Source organism: Molossus molossus, unplaced genomic scaffold (genome assembly GCF_014108415.1).
Source record: "Molossus molossus isolate mMolMol1 unplaced genomic scaffold, mMolMol1.p scaffold_m16_p_5, whole genome shotgun sequence".
NCBI lineage: Eukaryota > Metazoa > Chordata > Mammalia > Chiroptera > Molossidae > Molossus > Molossus molossus.
Window position 1 is genome coordinate 2,830,149 of NW_023425388.1, and position 20,971 is coordinate 2,851,119.

The 20,971-nt window shown below is 50.2% G+C and overlaps 1 protein-coding gene across 4 annotated transcripts in view; it reads right to left on the reverse strand.

Annotated features, from left to right (window-relative positions):
* The window catches only part of TMEM50B (transmembrane protein 50B), a 36,774-nt gene extending 24,430 nt beyond the window's left edge, over positions 1–12,344 (reverse strand). For 3 of the 4 annotated variants that reach the window (XM_036243092.1, XM_036243089.1, XM_036243091.1), the window contains exon 1: positions 12,280–12,344. The gene's annotated coding sequence lies outside the window, so the exon portion shown is untranslated. Of the gene's footprint in view, positions 1–11,179; positions 11,206–12,279 lie in introns of those variants that run through there. The other variant, XM_036243090.1, reaches the window with a different exon arrangement.
* Between the last annotated feature and the right edge of the window lie 8,627 nt (positions 12,345–20,971).

The following is a 20,971-nucleotide window of genomic DNA, read 5'->3' on the forward strand; positions in this document are numbered from 1 at the left end:
ACTGGATATGCACAGATCATCTCCTATGAGCAAGGCACTGTGGGGAAAGTAACATGGATCAAACTCAGCCTCGTCATCAGGGGGTTAACGAACCAGCAGAGAAATCAGTTACCACTACTTAAAATTAAATTATAATTTTTATCATTAGAAAAACCTGTTACAAAGATCTGGAGACTAACAAAATATAATTATCATTCCAGATACTAGCTCTACAGAGCCAGAGCAAAAGAAGTTACCTCCAATGACACAGGAATAAAACCTACACCCTCCGCACCATTGCTGCTATTACCAGCTACGGGTGCTTCTAGATCACAGACCACTCCGTCCCACCCTGGACACCTCCTTCCATGGAGGCAGCCTCCATGGACTCTCCCACTGAACCCTCTCGAACACTGCGAGCAGTTACTGCGATCATCTCAGAGTACTGAAGAGGTTTAGAGAACAGTTAACTTGGCCAAGGTCACTCAGCTAGCAAGGAGGAGAGCCAAGGTTTCCGCTGAAGCTCTGGTCTGATTCCAGAGGCTGTGCTCACGGCCATCACTACGCTGATGGTGTGTGTGTCACTGCAGACTGTGCTCACGGCCATCACTACGCTGACGGTGTGTGTGTCTCACTGCAGACTGTGCTCACGGCCATCACTACGCTGACGGTGTGTGTGTCTCACTGCAGACTGTGTTCACGGCCATCACTACGCTGATGGTGTGTGTGTGTGTGTGTCACTGCAGACTGTGCTCACGGCCATCACTACGCTGACGGTGTGTGTGTCTCACTGCAGACTGTGTTCACAGCCATCACTACGCTGATGGTGTGTGTGTGTGTGTCACTGCAGACTGTGCTCACGGCCATCACTACGCTGACGGTGTGTGTGTCTCACTGCAGACTGTGTTCACGGCCATCACTACGCTGATGGTGTGTGTGTGTGTCACTGCAGACTGTGCTCACGGCCATCACTACGTTGACGGTGTGTGTGTCTCACTGCAGACTGTGCTCCGGCCATCACTACGCTGACGGGGTGTGTGTCTCACTGCAGACGGTGCTCACGGCCATCACTACGCTGACGGTGTGTGTGTCACTGCAGACTGTGCTCACGGCCATCACTACGTTGACGGGGTGTGTGTCTCACTGCAGACTGTGCTCACGGCCATCACTACGCTGACGGTGTGTGTGTGTCACTGCAGACTGTGCTCACGGCCATCACTGCGCTGACGGGGTGTGTGTGTCACTGCAGACTGTGCTCACGGCCATCACTACGTTGACGGTGTGTGTGTCTCACTGCAGACTGTGCTCCGGCCATCACTACGCTGACGGGGTGTGTGTCTCACTGCAGACGGTGCTCACGGCCATCACTACGCTGACGGTGTGTGTGTCACTGCAGACTGTGCTCACGGCCATCACTACGCTGACGGTGTGTGTGTCTCACTGCAGACTGTGCTCACGGCCATCACTACACTGACGGTGTGTGTGTGTCACTGCAGACTGTGCTCACGGCCATCACTACGCTGACGGTGTGTGTCTCACTGCAGACTGTGCTCACGGCCATCACTACGCTGACGATGTGTGTGTCTCACTGCAGACTGTGCTCACGGCCATCACTACGCTGACGGTGTGTGTGTCTCACTGCAGACTGTGCTCACGGCCATCACTACGCTGACGGTGTGTGTCACTGCAGACTGTGCTCACGGCCATCATTACGCTGACGGTGTGTGTGTCTCACTGCAGACTGTGCTCACGGCCATCACTACGCTGACGGGGTGTGTGTCTCACTGCAGACTGTGCTCACGGCCATCACTACGCTGACGGTGTGTGTGTGTCACTGCAGACTGTGCTCACGGCCATCACTACGCTGACGGGGTGTGTGTCTCACTGCAGACTGTGCTCACGGCCATCACTACACTGACGGTGTGTGTGTCTCACTGCAGACTGTGCTCACGGCCATCACTACGCTGACGGTGTGTGTGTGTCACTGCAGACTGTGCTCACGGCCATCACTACGCTGACGGTGTGTGTGTCACTGCAGACTGTGCTCACGGCCATCACTACGCTGACGGTGTGTGTGTCTCACTGCAGACTGTGCTCACGGCCATCACTACGCTGACGGTGTGTGTGTCTCACTGCAGACTGTGCTCACGGCCATCACTACGCTGACGGTGTGTGTGTCACTGCAGACTGTGCTCACGGCCATCACTACGCTGACGGTGTGTGTGTCTCACTGCAGACTGTGCTCACGGCCATCACTACGCTGACGGTGTGTGTGTCTCACTGCAGACTGTGCTCCGGCCATCACTACGCTGACGGTGTGTGTGTCTCACTGCAGACTGTGCTCCCGGCCATCACCACGCGGACCTCCGCCCCGCAGCAGACAGCTTCACAGTGTGTCTCAGGATGGGATGGTTACTGCGCCACCTCCTGCGGGGAGAGCAGGCTGAACAGACAGAAGAGAAACAGCCCCGTCTGGAGGAAGACAGTGTCAATGGGAAATAATAGAGGCTGGAGGCCCAGGAGGCCGACACTGACTGTGGTGACTGCTGCCCCAGTCTGGCCGAGCGAGTCTGCAGAGTAGCTCCCCTTCCCGGGCTGCTATGAGCCCGCGTACTTACAGGCTGAGATCCCACAGCCTGGCGTATCCAGACATCTGCACACTTTGGACGAGACATTTCCATGCCCCATCTCAGGGATGGGAACGCTTATTTGCCGTCTGACTTGTAAGTCACATATAACAAGAATAAAAATCACTTACGTACCACCAATTTTGGTAGATTTAAATCTGAAAACTAAAGTAAGAAATAGCGAGTACAGATTTTTAAAGACTCTAATTTTAGAACTATATAACTTCCCTCAGTAATATCCTTAACAACTTTTTTTTTTTTATCCTCACCCAAGGACATTTTTGCATTTATCTTCAGACAGAGCGGGAAGGAGAGGGGAGACAGAGCAGGAAGGAGAGGGGAAGAGAGCGAGAGAGAAACATCGACGTGAGAGAGACACATCGAGTAGCCGCCACCCACATGACCCCAACCAGGGCGGGGACAAACTGCAACCGAGGTACGTGCCCTTAGCGGGAACCGAACCCGGGACTTTCTGGTCCGCAGGCTGACGCTCTAACTGCTGAGCCAAACTGGCCAGGGCACAACTTTCAATTATTCAAAATGTAGGTTATTTGGTAAATTCTCCCTCTACTGCTTCTCTATAAAATTGACTCACAGATTTAAATATCCAGTCCCAGATCCATACATCCAACTACCTGCAAGCAAAGTCACCTCAAAATCAACATGTCCTGACACGAATCCACCGTCTCTTCCTCCAAACCTGATCCTGTTTGGGGACTCCCTACAACGAATGAATCACCATTCATCAGTTACACAAACCAGAAAAAGGTGTCGTCCTGGTTACTTCTTTCTGTCTCACATCCAACCTATCACCTGATCGCACCTCTGAAACATCTCTCAGGTCTAACTGCTCTCAGTCTCCCACGCCTGAGACCTGAGCACTACCTACCGTCTCACCTGTCCCATTATAATAGCCTCCCATGATCTACCTACCGTCTCACCTGTCCCATTATAATAGCCTCCCATGATCTACCTACCGTCTCACCTGTCCCATTATAATAGCCTCCCATGATCTACCTACCGTCTCACCTGTCCCATTATAATAGCCTCCCATGATCTAGCCACCCCACTCCTGCCCCAGCTACGTGTTCTCACACCAAAGCTGGAATTACTATTTTATAAAAGGCACAAAGCTAGTATCTCCCTCTTGCTTAAAACCTTTGCCTGCCTTGCCTGGCTGGCCGGTGTGGCTCAGTTGGTTTAGCATCGACCCATGCACCAAGAGGTCGCCGGTTCGATTCCTGGTCAGGACACATGCCCCAGCCTCCTCTTAGAACATGTTCTTGTCTCTTCCCTCTGGTCATCCTGGGCTCTTTTAGTGCCTCATACTTGCTACATCAACTATGGAAAATCCGCACACGCTCCATCTGACACCTTCCCACCCCAGCTCACCTGGTTAACTCCAATTCCTACTGCCAGATGTCAGCGGAGTGTCCCTTTCAATTCCAACGTCAGCCTCCCCGGCCTTCGCTCAGCACTGTTGCAGACACTAAGAGACGGCGAACAGACACAGAGCACTGGCTGTGTGGAGCCTCGGTGGGGACGGGAGGAGAGACAGTAATGTGACTGAAAAGTAGATGAGACACTGCCCTGGCAGGGTGGCTCAGCGGGTTGGAGCACTGTCCCTCCCATATGCCAAAGGCTGTGGGTTCCACCCCCGGTCAGGGGCACATACAGGAAGCAACTGATCGATGTTTCTCTCTCTCCCTTCCTCTCTCTAAAAAGAAAATCCTCAGGTGAGGATTAGAAATAAAAAAGTAAATGATATGCCATGTTAGAAAGTGGTTGCCTCTCACATGGGGATCGAACCTGCAACCCAGGTGTGTGTCCTTGACCAGGAATCAATCTGTGACCCTTTGGTGTGTGGGCCGATGCTCTGACCACTGAGTCATGCTGGCCAGGGCTAATCGTGGGAATTTTTTTAAAAAATCCAAATACATGGGTTGGGAAATAAAAGTTAAAAACTAGCATTAAGTAGCTAGGTGGAAAACAAGAAAATCAGAAGACCTTTGAAAGGTTTACATCCAGCCCTGGCCGGTTTGGCTCAGCGGTTAGAGCATCGCCCCGCGGACCAGAGAGTCCCGGGTTCAGTTCCTGCTAAGGATGCGTACCTTGGTTGCAGTTTGTCCCTGGCCCCTGTAGGGGTCATGTGGGTGGCAACCAGTCGATGTGTCTTTCTCACATCGATGTTTCTCTCTCTCCTTTCCTCCCTCTCTCCTTCCTGCTCTATCTGAAGATAAATGCAAAGAATGTCCTCAGGTGAGGATAAAAAAAAAAGTTTACATCTAGCCCAGTCGGTGTGGCTCGGTGGTTGAGTACTGACCCATGCACCAAGAGGTTGCATGGTTCGATTCCCAGTCAGGACACATGCCCAGGTTGTGGGTCCAATCCCCAGTGGTGGGCATGCAGCCGATTGATATTCTCTCTCATCAATGTTTCTCTCTCTCTCTCCCTCTCCCTCACTCTCTAAAATCAATAAAGAAAAATCATTTTTAAAAAAAGGTTTACATCTAAATATCATGTGTTTCAGAAGAGAGACTACAGAGAAAACAGAAGGGAGAAAATAAAATAATTCAAGGAAATTTCCCAAGAACATAAGTTTTAAAGGGCCCATCAAATACTCAGCCCAATGGATGAAAATAGACCCACACAAAGACATGTCACTTAAAATTTTATTTTATTTTAATTTACTTTTAATAGAGTGAGAGGGAGGGAGAGAGCGAGACAGAGCATCACATTGACTAGTTGCCTCCCACATGACCCAACCAGGGCCGGGGACAAACCGCAACTGAGGTACGTGCCCTGGAATTGGACCCGCGACTCATTGGTCCACAGGCCGACACTCTAACCACTGAGCCATCATTCAAAAATTTAAAACACTGGGGTTGCCTGGCCGGTGTGGCTCAGTGGTTGAGCATCAACCCTGCACCAAGAGGTCACTGGTTGAAACCCGGTCAGGGCACATGCCCAGGTTGTGGGCCAAACCCCAGTGGGGGGCATGTAGGAGGCGGCCAATTGATGTTCCTACCTCTCTCCCTTTCTCTTCCTCTCTCTAAAATCAATAAAGGAAAAAAAAATTTTTAACAAACTAAAAAGTAAACACTGGAGTCAAAGTGTAGGTTCTATAAGTCTGCAGGGAGACAAAAAACAGGCCCCTGCCAAGGACCAAGAATCGTAATAGCTTCGAATTCTCAACAGACAGCAACACTGGAGTTAAGAAGACAACAGAGCAGTAACTTCACAGTTCTGAAGGGAAATTATTTCCAAGTAAAATTCTATTACCAGTCAAATATCAGTCAAGTACGATGGCAGAATCAAACATATTCGGACGGGCAAAGTCTCCAAAAAATGTTCCTCTCCTCGTCAGGGGCTGCTGGAGTTTGAGTGCCCCCAGATCAGTACAGGGGACACAGGGAAGACGCACCCGGGAGCGCTAGGGAGAGCCAGCTGTGTTCCGGATGAGGCGGGTGAGCAGGCAGGACCGCAGCGTGCAGCTTCAGACACACCTGTGGCAGCTGCTCCGGCAGCCTTCTCGCTAGAGGACTGAGGGCCCCTGAACCTGGGCCACATTCCCAGCTGGGCACTCAGCCGGGCTGGGCTTGACCTTGGCCACATGCTGATGCAGTTCCCTCTCTCCTTCCAGCCCTGCAGCCCGCCTCGCAGGGGACCGTCACTTGCTGCACAGAAGGGTTCTGCTTTGACCTGCCCTGGTAACAGGACAGGCACGGTGAGCCAGCGAGCGGCAGAAACGAGCAGCCCACTCCCTCAGACCCTACTCCCCAGACCCTATTTCTGCTCTCCTTGCAGTGCTTGGTCCACACTGGAGCCCTCCAGATGCCTGACAGTGGTGAACCCCGTTTCCTGGGGCTCCCTTCCATCACTGCCCACTGACTCACTCAGAAAGGGCGTCTGTAAACAGGCGGGGAAACCTGAGCCATTGGGTTCCACGCACCCTCTCCTGGGAGCCCACCTGCTGCTCCTGGTGACAGTGCTGTCCTCTCCTGACAGCCCACCTGGTGGTGACAGTGCTGCCCTCTCCTGACAGCCCACCTGCTGGTGACAATGCTGCCCTCTCCTGACAGCCCACCTGCTGCTCCTGGTGACAGTGCTGTCCTCTCCTGACAGCCCACCTGGTGGTGACAGTGCTGCCCTCTCCTGACAGCCCACCTGGTGGTGACAGTGCTGTCCTCTCCTGACAGCCCACCTGCTGCTCCTGGTGACAGTGCTGTCCTCTCCTGACAGCCCACCTGCTGCTCCTGGTGACAGTGCTGTCCTCTCCTGACAGCCCACCTGCTGCTCCTGGTGACAGTGCTGTCCTCTCCTGGAAGCCCACCTGCTGCTGCTGGTGACAGTGCTGCCCTCTCCTGACAGCCCACCTGCTGCTCCTGGTGACAGTGCTGTCTTCTCCTGACAGCCCACCTGGTGGTGACAGTGCTGCCCTCTCCTGACAGCCCACCTGCTGCTGCTGGTGACAGTGCTGCCCTCTCCTGACAGCCCACCTGCTGCTGCTGGTGACAGTGCTGTCCTCTCCTGGAAGCCCACCTGCTGGTGACAGTGCTGTCCTCTCCTGACAGCCCACCTGCTGGTGACAGTGCTGCCCTCTCCTGACAGCCCACCTGCTGCTGCTGGTGACAGTGCTGCCCTCTCCTGACAGCCCACCTGCTGCTGCTGGTGACAGTGCTGTCCTCTCCTGACAGCCCACCTGCTGGTGACAGTGCTGTCCTCTCCTGGAAGCCCACCTGCTGCTGCTGGTGACAGTGCTGTCCTCTCCTGACAGCCCACCTGCTGCTGCTGGTGACAGTGCTGTCCTCTCCTGACAGCCCACCTGCTGCTGCTGGTGACAGTGCTGTCCTCTCCTGACAGCCCACCTGCTGCTGCTGGTGACAGTGCTGTCCTCTCCTGACAGCCCACCTGTTGCTGCTGGTGACAGTGCTGTCCTCTCCTGACAGCCCACCTGCTGCTGCTGGTGACCGTGCTGTCCTCTCCTGACAGCCCACCTGCTGCTCCTGGTGACCGTGCTGTCTTCTCCTGACAGCCAGGTCTGTGCTCACAGCTGTGAAACAACTGTGACCTCACACAGGAAGCTCCAGCACGTTCTGTTCGACATATCTGGATCTCATCTGCGCTCCGGCGGGAAGAACTATTATCACAGTTATTTAATGAAACATCCACTGTTAATAAAGGCAGTTCCAGTCCTATAAAGTTTGAATTTAACTGTGAAAATTAATATGGTGTTGTAATGTTATAGCCTGGTAGAAAAAAATTAATCCCCAAGGTAAGACTGTGTTGCTCTTTGGAAGCAATTATATGTAACTCAGCAAGGTTACTGAGACATTTCTTTCCCTGTGTACTACATAAGTACCTAACCCTTAAATCCTCTTACAACCAGTTCTTTGGGCACGCTCAGTAACGGTGGAAAACGAGACATGCTATCCACTTGCACGAAAATTTTGTTTTTAACACCACTCATTCAGAACAAATATGTTATTTAGGATGTTTTGTGTGTGTGTGCACATATGCATGCACATTTATGTACATACGTGTAAATATGTATGTATATGTGTGTATTTACACATTAATGTGCAAAACCTACTTTTTTTAATCCTCACCCAAGGACATGTTTTCACTGATTTTAGATTTTGGTAGGGTGAAGAAGGGGGAGAGAGAGAGAAACATCTCTCTTAGCCTCCCATACAAGCCCTGCTGGGGATCAAACACAAAACCTAGGCATGTGCTCTGGCCTGGAATCAAACCAAGAACCTTTAGGTGTACAAGACAACACTCCAACAAACTGATCCACTCGGCCAGGGCTATCAAGCTTATTTTAAAAAGCAAGAGAAAGCCCTGGCCGGTTTGGCTCAGCAGTTAGAGCGTCAGCCCATGAACCAGAGAGGCCCAGTTCAGCTCCTGCTAAGGGTACATACCTCAATTGCAGTTTGTACCCGGCCCCTGTAGGTGGCAACCAGTGGATGTGTCTCTCTCACACCGATGTTTCTCTCTCTCTCTCTTCCCCCCTCTTTCCCTCCTGCTCTATCTGAAGATAAATACAAAAATGTCCTCAGGTGAGGATAAAAATAATAATAATAAATAAATAAATATAAAAAGCAAGGGAACGATTCACACAAAAAATCAGGATAGAGGCTACTTCTGGAAGAAAGATGTAAATGTTTTGTTTCTTAATCTGGTGGTAGATACAGTGACGATCATCACAATAATTTTTTTTTCCTTTATTGATTTTAGAGACAGAGGAAGTGAGAAGAAGAGAGAGACAGAAACATCGATGAGAGAGAACACTGACTGGCCACCTCCTGCACGCCCCCAACTGGGGATCTGGCCCAGAACCTGGGCATGTGTCCTGGCCAGGAATGGAACCGGCGACCTCTGGGTGCATGGGTCAACACTCCACCACTGAGTCACACCAGCTGGACTATTTTTACAATTAAATATACAACCCGGCCAGTGTGGCTCAGTGGTTGAGCATCAACCCATGCACCCAGAGGTCGCCGGTTCGGAGGCGGCCAATTGATGTTCTCTCTCATCGATGTTTCTATCTTTCTCTCCCTCTCCCTTCCTCTCTAAAAATCAATAAAAAATTTTTTAAATTAAATATATATATATCTATTTTACACATGTTTTTGTACCTGAGATACATTTTGCGGTAAAAGAAACTTATTTAAAAAGAGAACAAAAGGTCAGGCCGGTGTGGCTCAGTGGATTGAGCATTATCCCAAGGACTGAGGGGTCCTGGTTTGGTTACTGGTCAGAGCACATGCCTTGGTTTTAGGCTTGATCCCCAGTAGGGGGCTTGCAGCAGGCAGCTGATCGATGTTTCTATCTCTCTCTCTAAAAAAATCAATAAAAAACATATTATATAAAAAAGAGAGAGAGAGAACAAGAGCCCTGGCTGGTTTGGTTCAGTGATTAGAGCATTGGACTGTGGACCAAAGAGTCACAGGTTCAATTCCGATCAAGGGGATCAAGGGGATGTACCTCGGTTGTGGCTCGGTCCCCAGCCCTGGTCGGGGTTGTGCAGGAGGCAAACAATCAATGTGTCTCTCTCACGTCAATGTTTTTCTCTTCCTCCCTCCCATTCTACCTGAAAATCAATGGAAGAATGCCTTCCAGTAAGAATGATTAAAAAAACAGAGAGAGAGAGAGAACAAGAGCCCGGCTCTGTAGATTGAGTGTCCTCCCATGAACTAAGAGGTCCTGGTCAAGGTACACGCCCAGGTTGTGGGCTCGATCCCTAGTAGGGTATGCAGGAGACAGCCAATCAATGTTTCTCTCTCACATTGGTGCTTCTATCTCTTTCCCCCCCAAAATTAATAACAATAGAAAGAGAACAAGAGCCCTGGCCGGGTAGCTGAGTCAGTTAGAGTATCATCCCAATATGCCAAGGTTGTGGGTTCAATCCCCAGTCAGGGCACACACAAGATTCAACCAATGAATGCATAAATAAGTAGAACAACAAATCGACATCTCTGTCTGTGTCTCTCTCTCTCCCTTCCCCTCTAAAATTAATTTAAAAAATATTTTTTTAAGAGAACAGGAAGTTCTCTTACTGCTGGACATTCAAAGAGTTTACCACCAGACGTTATTACGCAAAATATGTCAGTTCACATTTTTCTTCCTGAAGGCTCTCTCTAATCTTGCCAAGCCAATCAAATGAGTCAATATAACCTTAAAGTCAAGATCACTAAGTGGTAACATAGTTAATAAATTCACCATTATTTAACCTGGTGCTCAAAAACTTTTTCTTGATCCAACCTCTAAATATAAAATGACACACAGCTTCTAAAAAAATACATTCAAATCAAATACAATTATCTCCTGCCTTTAAATGATAAAATCCTTTTAGGTTATAAAAAGATTCCTGGTGAAAAGGACACTACATTTATACTGATCTGTTTAAATTATCTACTTGAGACCAGTTGGTGTGGCTCGATGGTTAAGCATCAACCCATGTACAACGAGGTTGCCGGTTTGATTCCCGGTCAGGGCACATGCCCAGATTGTGGGCCAAATCCCCAGTGGGAGGCATGCAGGAGGCGGCCAATCAATGTTCTCTCTCAGATGTTTCTCTCTCTCTCTCTCCCTCTCCCTTCCTCTCTCTCTGAAATCAATCAAGATAAAAAATAATAAACTATCTAGTTGAACTTTATCCTACAATGCCAAAAGGATTTTTATACAGCAAGGCTTTTAATGGTTAACACTCAGAAACAATCAAAATGTCCATCAATAAGGAACTGATAAATACATTAGAGTCTCTACAGAAAAAATAGCATTTTAAAAATGAGGTAGGTCCACAGTACTGATACAAAAAATGTGCCCTTATATTAAGCCAGGTGCCCAACAGTTTTACAATATGATCCCCTTCCAGGGAGGGGAATTCGGTATTTAAAGGATGCAAAGTGAAGAAATAAGGAAGTCTAACTTTTTACTTGATATATTTCTATGCTGTATGAATTTTTTACTTGATATTCTTCTGTGATGTTAAAAGACATTTACAACCTGAATACCGTAATCAATTAAAAAGAGGAAATAAGGGTAAAATGGTAAGATAAATTCTTTACCAGGATCCAGAAGTGAATTCAGGAAGACCAGCCAGTTAAACCTGCCATAATCCCAGAGGGCAGAGGATGGGGGTGGGGAGGGCGTGTCTCCGGCAGAGGAAAACTACACCCTCCCCCCCTGCTCCCATTAAACCTGCTTTTTCGGCGGCATCAATAGTCAAAATAAATTTTGGTTTTCATTTTAAGAAGGAAGAGCCACTAGGCTGTACACCTGAAACGAACACAAATAACACTGAACGTAAACTGTAATGGAAAAATAAGAAAGAAACAGTAGCCTTGCAACTCGGTCACCGGTAAGAATGTTTAACGTTTGTTCTACGCCTGGAAGCTACGCAGGCTTGGGAGAGAAGACGACTCAGAAGCGACTGCGGACGCTGGGGAGCAGGTGCGCGCCTGGGGGTACGCGCCCCGGGACGGTCACGAACGGGGCCTGGGTGCAGGTGGGTGAGTCTGAGAAAAGAGGTGGACGCTCGGGAAAGGGGGTCACGTCTTGGAGAGCGGAGTGCCGATGACACATTCGTTCGGATGGGAGGCTCGGACGCCCCTACACACGCACTCGGCTTAGGACTCGGGAGCCCACTGATGGGTGGGACACCCGACGGCGCCCCCAGCACCACAGCCCTCCGGGCCACCCCCTGCTGCTACGGACCCGAAAGACGCGCCACGCGCGGTGCGATGCGTGTCCAGAGAAGGCCGACGCGGGGCCTCTCCCGACTCCCGCACGGACGGAGTCGGGAAGTCCCGCCACACGGACAAGCTGCAGCGCAGGTTCAGAGCAAGCGGGAGGGGCGACGGAGCCCGGAGCCGCCGGACGCCCCAGGCGGGAGCGCACCGTGCCCGGCTCGACGCGCACACCCCCCGACCTCGCGGGGCAGCCGTCCGACGGCGAGGGGACGCGGAGGCGCGGCCCGGCCCAGCGCGGGGCAGGGCGCTGCACGGGCACGGCCGGCCCGAGGGGACACGGCTGGGCCGAGGGGGCGGTGGAGGCCCCCGTCCCGCAGGCCCGCTCGGCCGGGCACCGCCGCGCTCCGCAGGCCCGGCCGGGCGGTCAGGGCGCCTCCCCGCGCGCACACGCCCGGCGACCCGCGGACCGCACTCACCGGCTTCCCCGACGCCCACGCCGACCCCCGGGGCGCGCAGAGGGGAGGGTGCTGCTCCGCGGCCGGCCGGCGGGCGCCGCTCCACTCGGCCCGGGAGCCGCGAGCGGAGGGCGGAGCGAGGGCAGAGGGCCGGCGGGGCGGGGCGCGGCGCCGTGCGCACCCCAGCGACCAATCGTCACGCAGCAAGTGGCCTGCTGGAGGCGGGGCGGGGATTGGGGGCGGGGCGAGACTCTAGGGGGCGGGGCGAGCGCGCCGCAGCTCTGCGGTCACGGGCCAGACTCCGCGCAGCGCGGCTGGCAGGCGCTGAGACCTGGCACCTGGTGCGGTCCTTTGGGCCGCCGCGGCTGGGCCGTCAGCGCCGCGTTTCTGCTCGCGGACTTCGGGTGCAGCCTCGGTGAGGTCGCGTGCAGGGGGAGCCCAATGCCAGAAGGCAGGGGCTCTCATTGCCTTTGCCCAGTTGACCTGCCCAGCGTAGGGCAAGTGCTCCTGGAGGGTTCTCAGGAACTCAAGGTCTGCACAGATGCCCTTGCCAGCCCTTGCCATTCAGAAATGGGGGCCTAGGCAGGTGAAGTTACTGGTCCAAGGCTACTAACCAGTTCTGTAACCCAAGGTGTCCGACACAAGACAACTGTCCTGATGCAATTCCTGGCCGTCCACCCAGGTCTCTTCCTACTGTCTCCTTAAAGAAACGGCATCTTGAATGTTCAGCCTAACATCAACAGCCTTTGAAAGCCCTATCTATATTTTCTAGAGTATTAAACACCATTTAGTTGTTTGAGGAAAACACATTGTGTAAATCCAGGTATTATCAATGGGAATCCAAAAGTTTTTAAGCTGAGGGCGCTGCTGGTGTGGCTCAGTGGTTGTCCATAGACTGACGAACCAACAGTTCACCAGTTTGATTTTGGTCTGGTCCTGGTCTGGGCACATGCCCAGGTTGTGGGCCAAATCCCCAATGGGGCATGCAGGAGGCAGCCAATCAATGTTCTTTCTCATCTATGTCTCTATCTCTTTCTCCCTCTTTCTTCCTCTCTTTCTAAAAGTCTATTTAAAATTTTTTAAATAAATAAAACGTTTTTAGCTGATGAAATAAAAGGTTTTGTTTCACAAATGCCATCCTCTTATACTCCTGTTATTCCCGTAGATCTTAGTATTCATGTACTTTTAGTAATTTTCCACTCTCCCTCAGTTCTTTTGCATGGTTACTATTATTATGTCAATTGTCAGGTAATTCATTTATAGTTACATTATCCATCATCTTGATGCATGTGCTATGATCTAGGTGCTCAATAAATATTTGTTTAATAAATTACTTTTGAAGTATGTGCAACCTGAAAGGTTAAATTACTGCATTGGCCGGTTTGGCTCAGGGGTTACAGCGTCGACCCACAGGCCAATGAGTCTTAAGTTCTACTCTGGTCAAGGGCACGTACCTGATTTGTGGTTAGTCCCCAGCCCTGGATGGGGTCGAGTGGAAGCAACCAGTCGATGTGTCCCTCTCATGTCGATGTTTCTTTCTCTCTCTCTCTTCCTCCAACTCTACCTGAACAAAAATGAAAAAAAATATCCTCAGGTGAGGATTTAAAAAAAGGTTAGCCCTGGCCGGTTAGAGCTTCGGCCTGTGGACCAGAGAGTCCTGGGTTCAGTTCCCGCTAAGGGCATGTACCTCGGTTGCAGTATGTCCCCGGCCCCAGTTGGGGTCGTGTGGGTGGCAACCACTCAATGTGTCTCTCACATTGATGTTTCTCTCTCTCACGTCCTCCTTCTCTCCCTCCCGCTCTATCTGAAGATGAATGCAAAAATGTCCTTAGGTGAGGGTAAAAAAAAGGTTAAATTACTGACCTATAAATGTTGGATTTTTATTTAATTTTCTTTTTTTTTTGGTATGTGCCCCTAGCGGGAACCGAACCCAGGACTCTCTGGTCCGCAGGCCAACAGTCCAACTGCTGAGCCATACTGACCAGGGCTAAATGTTGGCTTTTTAAAAATAAGTTTTAACATTTTGCTTCTGGCCCGGCCAGTGTGGCTCAGTGGTTTGAGCGTCTGCCCATGGACTTAGCGGTCCTGATTGGATTCCCCATTTGGTCATGCCAGGTTGCAGGGTCCAACCCCTGAAGGAGTCATGCAGGAGGCAGCTGATCCACATCTCTCTCTCACATTGATGTTTCTACCTCTCTCCCTTCCTCTCTCTCTAAAAAATCAATTAAAATATATTAAAAGAAAATCTTGCTTCTGTTTTAATTATTGTATTAGTATTAAGTTTGGCTGAGAGTTGCAGGGAAAAACAACCACAAAGTAACAGTGACTTAAGCAAAATATTGGTATTTCCCTTTTATGTTTAAGAAGTACAAAGTTATGCCTGGCCAGTGTGGCTCAGTAGATTGAGTGTCGTCCCATGGACTGAAAGAATTACAAAGTTAGTCTGAGGCTCATCTGGCACATCATGGAGACAGATTCAGCCTCCTTGCTCCAGCCAATGGAATCACACATATATGCATTTATGCTTTTAAAAATATGGGCATTTGGAAGATACCAGGTTCCATTCCCTCTATCACCTCATGGTCTAAGGGAGTTGCAGAAGCTCCAGCCATTGTGCCTGCCTTCCAACCAGCAGAAGAGAAGACAGAAAAGGGAACTCTCCTCTCTTTAAGAACTTTTCCAAAAGGTTGCATATACTTTTTCTGCTTTCACTGTGCTGGCAAAAACCTGGTCACTTCGCTACACTAAACTGCAAGGAAGGCTAAAAAATAGTGTTTTGTTACAGAAGGAAGGAAGAATGGACATTGGGGGACAAGTAGGAGTTTCTACCATAGTCTCCAATCTCATCACCTTTTAAAGTATTAAGTATTATAAGATTCCCCAACATTCGTTAAAGCTTTTTTCAGAATACCTGTAAGAAAATGCTTACCTCCACGTTTGAAGGAAGATGTTACTGCTGACCTGCCATTGGGGTGCACACGCTTTGAGTTGCTTTTCCAGAAGGGAGTAGCAACTAACACGAGTGTAGCTGGCTTTTCTCCCGTTCTAGAAGTATTTCACAAAGCGAATCAAACGTGTATAGCTATGCACTGGAAATGTGGGCGCTGGAAAGATACTGGGATTAAGTTGCTGATCTCAACATTTCAAATGAACTGATTTGAGGCTTTAGTAAAATTGCAAATCAGGCTGAAAAAGACTCCCCAGGTGCTCTGATTCTACTGGTGTTCCATGTGTAGTTATCTAAGTATATGTTTTATTAAATTACCTGAGCACCTCGGAGGGGCTCTCCTAGATCCTGGAGTCTTTGTGACTCCATGGACCACTTTCAGGGGTGGGCCGGAACAGGTTCCAGAAGGCCTGCTTCACCTAAAGCTGGGCAGGTGGAAGCCAGCCCCGTCGGCGCAAGCGCTCCAAGAGAAAGGAGCAAGCAGGCTGTCCTTCACACGCCGTCCCTCGGGGCTTGGTTTGCTCTCACTTTCTCGGGCTGTCCCGTGAACTCACCCTGCTGGAGTGGCATCCACTGTCCATGTGCTTGGGAGTTTACCCCGATGTTACCACAGAAACCAGCCGAAAGACTAACGCATGTTGTCAACAGGTGCTTCCAAGAGTATTGTCTTTCTCCACGAGCTCACGGGGTTTTGGTAACAAAGACGCAGTGTGAGTGGGTCGGTGAGAACTGTTGCATTTGGACGTGGGTGGCCTAAGACTGAAGGTCGCACTCCTGTGGGTCTGAAGTGGCCCTCTCCCGAAAGGATGGATACTCAGTGTCAATATTTGGGGGAAACACTGGTCTTTCGATGAGAAGCAGGAAACCAAAACGCTGGAACGCTGACTTGATTCTGTCAGGAGGATTTCTTGCTGCAGTCCACACTGAACACGCTGGATCTGTTTATCAGTGGGTTTCCCTCAGAAAAAGCATCTCACCTGACTGGAGGGCTCAGTGGCTCACAGAACTGGAAGAGGAGTGTTATGGTGGGGGTCGAGGCAGGGGGACCCGCTGGCTCAACGATATTGTCGAATCTAGCAAAGAACTTTTCTCTGAAGGACTAAACTGATCCCTGAACCCTGCAAACTGCCAGGCAGTGATTGGTTTAAGCCAAGTTACCTGAACCAATTGCTGGGACAACTTCTCTGAGGTCCAATGTGAATACCCTTCCACTATCTTATAATGCTCCTTAATTGTCTTAAAATGGAATTCCTGGAAAATGGAACCTACCCATGCCTGTGGTCTTAAAACTGTCAGTAAATGCCCTAACTATAAGAGAAATAGAAAAGATGTAGTTTATCCTTTTAATGATGTTTCAATGTGTAAATGATCAAGCAGAACTACACTAGAGGGCAGAATGAAGCAGTCAGATGCTTGCATCCACTGATATATGTTTGGCTTTAAGGGAAGTGAGAAGTGAGAAGGCATTCTGATCAAGAAGTGCGAGAGAGCCCTGGCCGGTTTGGCTCAGCGGTTAGAGCATCGGCCTGCGGTCCTGAGAGACCCAGGTTCAGTTCCCGCTAAGGGCACGTACCTCAGTTGCAGTTTGTCCCCGGCCCAGGTTGGGTTGTGTGGGTGGCAGCCACTCGATGTGTCTCTTTCACATCGATGTTTCTCTCTCTCTCTCCCCCTCCCACTCTAACTGAACAAAATATGGAAACATGTCCTCAGGTGGGGATAAAAAAAAAAAAAAAAAAGAAGTGCGAGAGAAATGGAAGTGGAAACTAGTGAAACCTAGATCCGGGATAGTAGCGACATGACTGACTTGTTCAGAGAGGGGGAGGGGGAGGGGAGAGGGGGAGGGGGAGGGAGGGGGAGGGAGGGGGAGGGAGGGGGAGGGAGGGGGAGGGAGAGGGAGAGGGAGAACTAGCTTGGTTGAAATAGAAATATATGTGGAGAACGTGAGGAGCATGGTGCTTTCACAGATGAGTCAGGGCTTTTACTAAGTGTCATGTTCAATAATCACCTATGTTGCGGTGCAGGAAAAGGTGATGATGAATTTCACAAGCAGTGCGTGTCAGGGATGTGTTCACACACCAGTGTTTGAAAGACTGCAATGGAGACAAATTCTTCAGTGGGTGAGAGGGTACAGAAGATGAGTCCGAAGAAGACACAGTCAGCCCTGGCCTATTTGGCTAAGTGGTCAGAGCATCAGCCTGTGGACCAATGAGTCACAGGTTCCATTCCGGTCAAGGGCAGGTTGGGGTTGTGCGGGAGGCAACCAGTCGATGTGTCCCTCTCACTTTGATATTTTTCTCTCTCCCTTCCTCCCACTCTATCTGAACAAAAAATGGAAAAATATCCTCGGGTGAGCATTAAAAAAGAAAGAAAAAGGTACAGTCATATAGTAGCACTGGAAGCCATAGGGAAGTTAGGTAGAGGGCCTTTGGGGACCCTATTAAACAGAAGCACAATAGGTGACCCTGAAAGCAATAAACCATCCAACATGCAACTTTTACGATATAGATAGAGCGTAATTACACTTGAAGGGTAGCACATGTGAAATGTTTCAAACAGTGCCTATTGATGAAATCGAGTTTCAGATATGTCTGTTACATTAATTATCTATTGCAATATAGCAAATTACCCCTAAATTTAGCAACTTAAAATATCAGACATGCATTCCTGCCTTTGCACAGTTTCTAAGGGTCAGGATGCTGGGAGCAGCTCAGCGGAGTTATTCCGGCTCAGGATTATCACGAGTGTGCAGTTAGACCGTCAGCGGGGGCTGCAGGCATCTGAAGGCGTGAGCGGGGCTCCTTCCCACCCAGCCCGCTCACCTGGCTGTTGGCTGGAGGCCCCAGTTGCGGGACACGTGTGCCTCTCCACAAGGCCGCCTCTGACACGGCAGCTGGCTTCACCCGGACTGAGGGGTCCCAGGGAAAGAGGGCAGGAAGCGTCTAGCCTCAGAAGAGACCTGCATCACTTCTGCCACGTTCTGTGGGTCACACAGACCATCTCCGATACAGAGGAGGGCACGGCACAATATCAGAAAGGGGGTTGGGCCCTGGCCGGTTTGGCTCAGCGGTTGGAGCGTAGGCCTGCGGTACAGAGAGACCCGGGTTCGGTTCCCACTAAGGGCACGTACCTCGGTTGCAGTTTGTCCCCGGCCCTGGTTGGTCGTGCGGGTGGCAGCCACTCGATGTGTCCCTTCACGTCGATGTTTCTCTCTCTTTCTCTCTCTCTCTCTCTCTCTCCCTCCCGCTCTATCTGAACAAAAAATGGAAAAATGTCCTCGGGTGAGGATAAAAAAAGAAAGGGGGTTGGGGGCCAGCTCGGATGCTGGCTGCACCACCAGTAACTAGTAATATCGGCTCTGAATTGAACTGGTTTTCCTCTCCCCTGGTACGTGTTTGCATTCCACGTGCGAATGTGCACCGCGTGCTCCGGCGCCGGGGGCCACCAGACACCCGTCTGTGCTCTAAAGTGGGGTCCAATTCTTGGTAACATTCCCAAGAAAATTAAGTGTAATTCTCATAGTAGTTACATCTGTGGGGAAAACATAGTATTCATTTATTTATTATTTTTGAAAATATGTTTTTGTTGATTTTTTAGACAGAGAAGAAGGGAGAGAGAGATGGAAACATCAATGTGAGGGCCCAGCCAGTGTGGCTCAGTGGTTAAGCGTCGGCCCATGTACCAGGAGGATGCCAGTTCGATTCCTGGTCAGGGCACATGCCCAGGTTGTGGGCCCCAACCCTAGTGTGGGGCGTGCAGGAGACAGCCAGTCGATGTTCTCTCTCATGGATGTTTGTATCTCTCTCTTCCTCTCTCTCTAAAATCAATAAAGGAAAAAAAAATCAATGTGAGGGAGAAATATCAATCAGCTGCCTCCTGCCCGCCCTCCACAGGGGATCGAGCCCACAACCTGGGCATGTGCCCTGACTGGGAATCTCAGTACATGGGATGACACTCAATCCACTGAGCCATGCTGGCTGGGCAGAAATATTAGTAAATTTAAAATCAGGCAGCTCTGGCTGGTTTGGCTCAGCGGTTGGAGCGTCGGCCCGCGGACCAGAGAGACCCGGCTTCAATTCCCACTAAGGACGCATACCTGGGTGGCAGTTTGTCCCTGGCCCCAGCTGGGGTTGTGTGGCAGCCAGTCCATGTGTCTCTCTCACGTCGATGTTTCTCTATATATATTCCTGTCTCTCTCCCTCCTGCTCTATCTGAAGATAAATGCAAAAATAAAATAAAATAAAATCAGGCAAAAAGTATGTTGTGTTTATATGTAAATGTAATCCCATTCTAGGCTTAGGTGAATATAAGCAGACTTTCCACCCACATGAATGTCTGTGGTTGGTGTGGTCCCTGTCGTACCCACACCCTGTGGGGACGTTTGAAAGTAGGCAGGACATGGGGAAATTCCTCCTTTTGGTGGACTGTCCTGCACATTATGAAACACCCAGTCTCCCTGGCCTCACCTACTAACTGCCTGTGAACAGCTAGGATGGCATGGACTTAAACCAATCAGAATAGAGGCCAGTCAGCACAATGTAATGGTCCAGATGGGCTAAATAGATGCTCTACCCCTCTAATCATTTTGTCAACTGAAGATCCACCCCCAAGATTTCCCAAGTGTCCTCTAGAGGGCAGTACCCCTCTGCTGAGAACCAGCAAGACCCCACCCTGCACCCAGCCTCCCTGTTCAACACCTTTCAGGATGACAGAGTCCTGCAGGCTGGGTCTGATTGTACTCATTTGCCAGAAGAGGACAGGGACGTTCAGGCAGCTCACAGAGCTAGTGAATGGCAAACCCTGGATCTAAATGCAAATCTCCTGGGCTCCAAAGCCCACTTCCATTCCGCTGCCTCGCCTTGCCTGCAGCTCGGTGGTATTGCGAGTAGTCAGGAAGGAAGGGACCTCAGGCAAATAAAGGACAAGAATGATAGTCCAAGTATAAAACAGACTGAACCCAAGGCAGCCCTGGAAGGCCAGTGTATGAGGTTCTTGAATCTTCAGTTCAGAAGCTGTCATTGATGTGACCTGCTCCAGCCTCCTCTCTGCCAGCACCGCAGCACAGGGTGTGGGTACCGCGGGGACCACACCGACCACAGACAGCCTGTGTTCAGATCCCCGCTCTGCCTCTTCCCAGCTGTATGACCCAAGGCAAGTTGCTTAGCCTCTCTGTGCCTTAGTTTCTTCATCTCTCAAAAAGAGTCAGCAGTACACCTGTGTCCTAGGGCTGTTGTGAAGATTAAATCAGTTCATGCAAGGCAAGTGTTCAACAAGCAGGAGCTGCTGTCACCTTCTTGTACCCCATACCTTGTGTCTCATTACTACGCCGCATCTCATTTCGGATTCAGGACGACGTCAGCTCGCGTTTGCCCTCCTGGGCCTCACAGTCTCTCTGTGTGTGAACTTGCATTTGCTCAGCATTGATGCGTTCTGTTTTCCATGAGATCATACAACGATCTCATGCAGGGTTCACAAGTAATGTGTTGATTTGGGAAGACCTTGAAGATATATTAATAGGCAGATGAAGAAAAAAGTATAGATCAGTGTGTCTAGTGCGTTCACAATTGTGTGTGTGTGTGTGTGTGTGTGTGTGTGTGAGACAGTGTGTGTATAAATTATATACATTTCTGGAAGAATATTAGCAGGATGATGGTCCCCCAGTTATATCCTAATCCCCAGAATTTGTGACTATGTTATGTTATATAGCAAAAGGAAATAAAGGTTGCTAATCAACTGATCTTAAAATAGGGAGATTATGCTGAATTTTCT